This window comes from Physella acuta, unplaced genomic scaffold (assembly GCF_028476545.2).
Source record: "Physella acuta isolate Inbredline_101_S28 unplaced genomic scaffold, ASM2847654v3 ptg000087l, whole genome shotgun sequence".
Taxonomy (NCBI): domain Eukaryota; kingdom Metazoa; phylum Mollusca; class Gastropoda; family Physidae; genus Physella; species Physella acuta.
The window spans coordinates 68,305-73,012 of NW_026731607.1; the positions used below are offsets into that span (position 1 = coordinate 68,305).

Sequence of the window (4,708 nt, forward strand, 5' to 3'; positions counted from 1 at the left end):
TTGCCAAAATCGTTAATCGGTGATGGAGAAAAAAAATTGAACCTATTGACATCCTTCTTGAACTCATCATCAAGTCAACAAACTCTAGAAAATCGTTTAAGATTAGCGCCCATAATAGAAACTATAATTTTTTGCGAAAATTTTGAAAATTTCAATTGGAGGATCCTGATAAAAATGATGGAAATTTTCGAGCTCTTTTGAGATACAGAGCCATGGGAGGGGACAAAACAATTATAACATCATCTAGAACTATATTAAATAAACCGGGAGTGATCTCCCCTAAACTTTCTCGAATATTCTTATATAAAACAACAGGGGATGGTAACTGGGGATATAGTTATGATTTTTACAAGCTTTTATTTAACTCGCTTCCTCTGTCGTCAGTCGTCAGTCTGTCTAGATCGAAATGCTGGAGTGAAAATTCGGACACTTCTACTTGACCGACACGATTCACATTTGGCACGTAAGTCAAGACATAAAGACAATGCAATCTGAAATTAAATTTTACTTAATTGGATGCCTAATTAATTTTTTATGAATTAATTAAAATTTGGACCGAATCAATAGGCTTTCAACAAAGAACAAGAAAAGAATGCCATAACACTTATGCAAAAATATGAACGTTTGATTAACAGCAGTGTCATCGATGGAAGAATTGGGGAACTGAAACTGTGGTGGCGCTACATTATTACAAGTGGAAATGTGCCGCAAAATGCTCATCAAACTTTTTAATGTGCGAGGTAAAAATATGTCCAACAATACACAAACTACTACAAATATTTGTAACATTGCCTGTAACAACTGCTGTTCTGACCCTTTTGGTGCATCCATAAGGACGGAGAACAGGGTGCCCCCCTCCCCACTAGCTACGCCTCTGGACTTACGGACAGCTTGGAAAAGTTTAACTCCAAATTCTTTATTATGCCTAGTAATAAATGTTATCGAAAATATCAAAGCCCTATATTACACTATCAGTTAACGTGCACATGGTATGTAAATGAATTAGTATCTTTATAGCATGTTTTGAGGGGTCTACTAAGTTTTTATTGACGTCCACTATGGGGGGGGGGGGGGTCGTCGAAGGTGGACGAGGGAGGGAAGTGGGAGGAGGGGGGTTAAAATTCCACATTTTTGTGGACGTCATAAATGGATGACCCCGAGTCTAGTCAAGTCTATTATACATGTCATAAGTACTGTAAACTCTAGGCTAACACTACCCCTGTCCCTAATCCTAACGCACCTATTAGGGTCACTGCGAATGTATAACTTTTTTTAGTTTTATCATAATAATGAGGATAGTGTTACCTGACATCGGAACACTTACATGATATGAAGGGTGACTGCTTTATAATATTGAACAAAATTAGTATTCTACTTAAATTGATCCTTTAAAAAGAAGGCTATAAAAGCAAGTCGCCTCTTGAAATATCAATTATCAGTTATTATTATAGAATTTTAAATGGGTAAATTTCCTTACTTACTTGAAAATTGTGTAGAATAAATTTTAAAGGATTTTTTCTATTATCTACATGTTATTATCGTAATATTTGTTTGTAATCGAATAGCTGGGGGAAAATGCCCTTGATGTAGGTACAACTGAGAGGTAAAACTTGTAAATTATAATAATTGTTTAATGTTTAAATTCCTGAGACTGTTACGTCCCTTTAATAATTAAAATTGAGGAGTAAAAGCGTTTAATTAATTACCCCTTAACACCAGACCAATAACTATTAACAACTTTAAAATAGTAAAAACTAAAATTATCCATTTTATACTTCACATTGCATAAAATTTAAGTTGACCTTAACTTCTCTATTTGAAATGCTAATGATGTTAGTTCTTTGCATGTTTTCCCAATGTGACACAGGCATCAATTAGAGCTGAGTAGGCACAACAGTGTCAACTGAACTCTGAAATATCAAAAGAAATTGCTAAAACCTGTAATCTCAATGAATTTGTTTTTGTTCTAACAAAACTTTTAGTATTCAATTAATTCAGTGAGACCAACTGTATCGAATGCTGAAGTAATGGGTAGGCGTGGTTGAATCGGTAAAGCTCATGGTTGCTAAACCGAAAAGTCTCGAGTTTGAACCCTCTGGCAGATGAGGCTCGTTAGCTGGGGACAGCAACTCTGCTGTCTTGTAGTTTGTTCTTGGTTAGACAAAGGCTATGTAAGCAAATCCAAAAAGAAAAGCAGGCTGAAATCGGAGCCTCAATGGCACATAACCTGTTGACACGTAACCTTAATTGTGATGGAGGCGTGGTCGAGTCAGCTAAAGCTGAAGGTTGATAAATTCAAAATAGATGAGTTCAAACCCTCTGGCAGATAAGGCTTGATCCCTTCCAACACTAAAAATTAAGAACAAAGAAGAAGAATGCTGGAGTGTATTTTAATCCGATCCCTTTGTGATATACTAATTATTTAACATAACAGGTAGTTTAAGGTCAACATCAGACAACATGGGCATGTTGTCTTGAAATGCTGGGTGTCTTGAAAACACAAGTCTCGACAGAAATCCAAACTCAAAAACTTGCGATCCAAAATTTAGAACTTGGAGTTTATGGTGAAGCACTTGACCATGTACGTCATCTGTAATTAATACCGTACACTATTTGTAATAACTTGAATGAGCATATTCAATAGAAAATTTAGCCTTCCTTGGTTACACCCTAAAAATACCATAACTCAATCAACTTATACTAAGTTTTTAAAATTCTTACTAATATTACATCATAACATGCAGATATATAACAGAACAACAAACAATTAGGACATTTTTACCTTTCTTCCCCCTATATAACAAATTTCAAAGTATTATCAAACATAAGATTGTTCCAATGGAAGCATTCTCAAAGGAGGTGGGAGGAGGGTAGGGTTGCCAGGTGTCCAGTTTTGAACTGGACAGTCCAGTATTTGAGCAGACTGTCCAGGATAAAATAAATATAAATACTGGACAAGTATATGTCCAGGGGCGGAACTACAGTGCCGCCAGACCCCGCAATGCGGTGGGGCCCACGCCGTTTAGGGGCCCTAGGCCGACCATAATCTATTTTATTTTACTTAAAAAACTTAATTTTCTTTCATTTTTGACTTGATGGTTGTTTTGTTAAAAGAAAACTGTAGCTGCGGTTGGATTATCTTTATTCTATAGACACCATCCCACGCTCTAATATATTTTTTTCTATTTGTTTTTAAACCATTGGGAAAGAAAGGCAAACGTTTAAATCACCTTCATGACTTATTTCCCTTTATTAAATAGTCAAATAGGGGTGCTCATAAGCACCTTTTCCTAGATTTGTACTAAACGATTAAAAAGAGCAATTACTTCTCTTAAATATTTAAAAAAATATACATACTAAAGAATGACATAGCAAAAAAAAGGAAATTTATTTCAAATTAATAATATAAATACAAAAATACCTAAAAATAAACATAACAAGAGAAACCATTACATTAAAAAAGCCTTGATATTTCATATTCTTTTGACCGACTAAATGTTAAATAATATTACGTCCAACTTTTAAAAAAACAGATTTTCAAAACACACTTATATACACTCACACTGTTCACGCAGTACATATAATAAAATTGGAACGATACAGAGAAGATTAGCATGGCCCTCGCGCAGAGGTGACACGCAGAATCGTGAAGCGTTTCCAAATATACACTCACACCCATGAGACGTTTAATTTATATTATGTGAAAAAAAAAGAATTTTTTTTTTCAAAACCCTATCAGGCCAGAAATGAGTATCCTATGTTCATATTTTTTGGTATATATATATATATATATATATATATATATATATATATATATATATATATATATATATATATATATATATATATATATATATATATATATATATATATATATATATATATATAACGTAAGGGGGGCCAAAAAAATTTTTTGCGGGGTGGCCCTTTTTTTCTAGTTCCGCCACTGTATATGTCCAGTTAATCTGTTACCCCCCTTCTTCTGCTTTGCGGCATACCTGAGAAGGGAAGGATGGAAAGGTGTCCAGTATTTTCGGAAAAGGTATCTGGCAACTCTAGAGGAGGGGGCAAGAGGAAGATGCTGTACTGTACAATCAACTGTACATATATTTGTGTATAACCAATTGTGTGATTATTTCTTGTGTTGTGTTGTGTTTCTGCCCTGCCCACACTGCCAATTGTGACGGACGTGTAATGTTCTGTTTTGAGTTATGTTCAATTTCTTCTCACAGCACCAAAATGTGACAGAGCTTACCATTACCACTGAGCTGCTCGGCTGGGCACACCACATTTTGGACTGGGTTACCCAGTTCATAAAAGATCCATGTTTTGACTGCAGGTTCATGATAACAACACTTTATTTCTTGATATATAATGACTGTTCTAAGAATATCACAAGCATAAGAAGCATAAGAAAATTTATATAAATGTTCATAGATATATGAAATAAGTGTTATGTGTAAACCATAACAACTAGGCCTACACACACAAAAAAAATATTAATCATAAAGAAGTAAATTTAAAATTAGAAAGGCTTAACTCACATAGATCTACATAAGATGTGGAACTACTTCCAAATTCTTTAGAAGCTGGAAACTGAATTTAAGTAAATTAAGTAGTTTAAGCCTTTGCTTCACGGTTGGTGAACAGATATTTTAATTTTTAAAAAATCTTTTTAGCTAGATCTAGATCTAGGCCTATTCAACGA

The 4,708-nt window shown here is 34.3% G+C and overlaps 1 non-coding gene across 1 annotated transcript; it reads left to right on the top strand.

The window, feature by feature from the left end:
- Nucleotides 1-3,565: 3,565 nt before the first annotated feature.
- LOC131927500 (U6 spliceosomal RNA) lies at nt 3,566-3,666 on the top strand. The gene has a single exon (XR_009383653.1). It is a non-coding gene; the product is annotated as a U6 spliceosomal RNA (small nuclear RNA).
- Nucleotides 3,667-4,708: the final 1,042 nt, after the last annotated feature.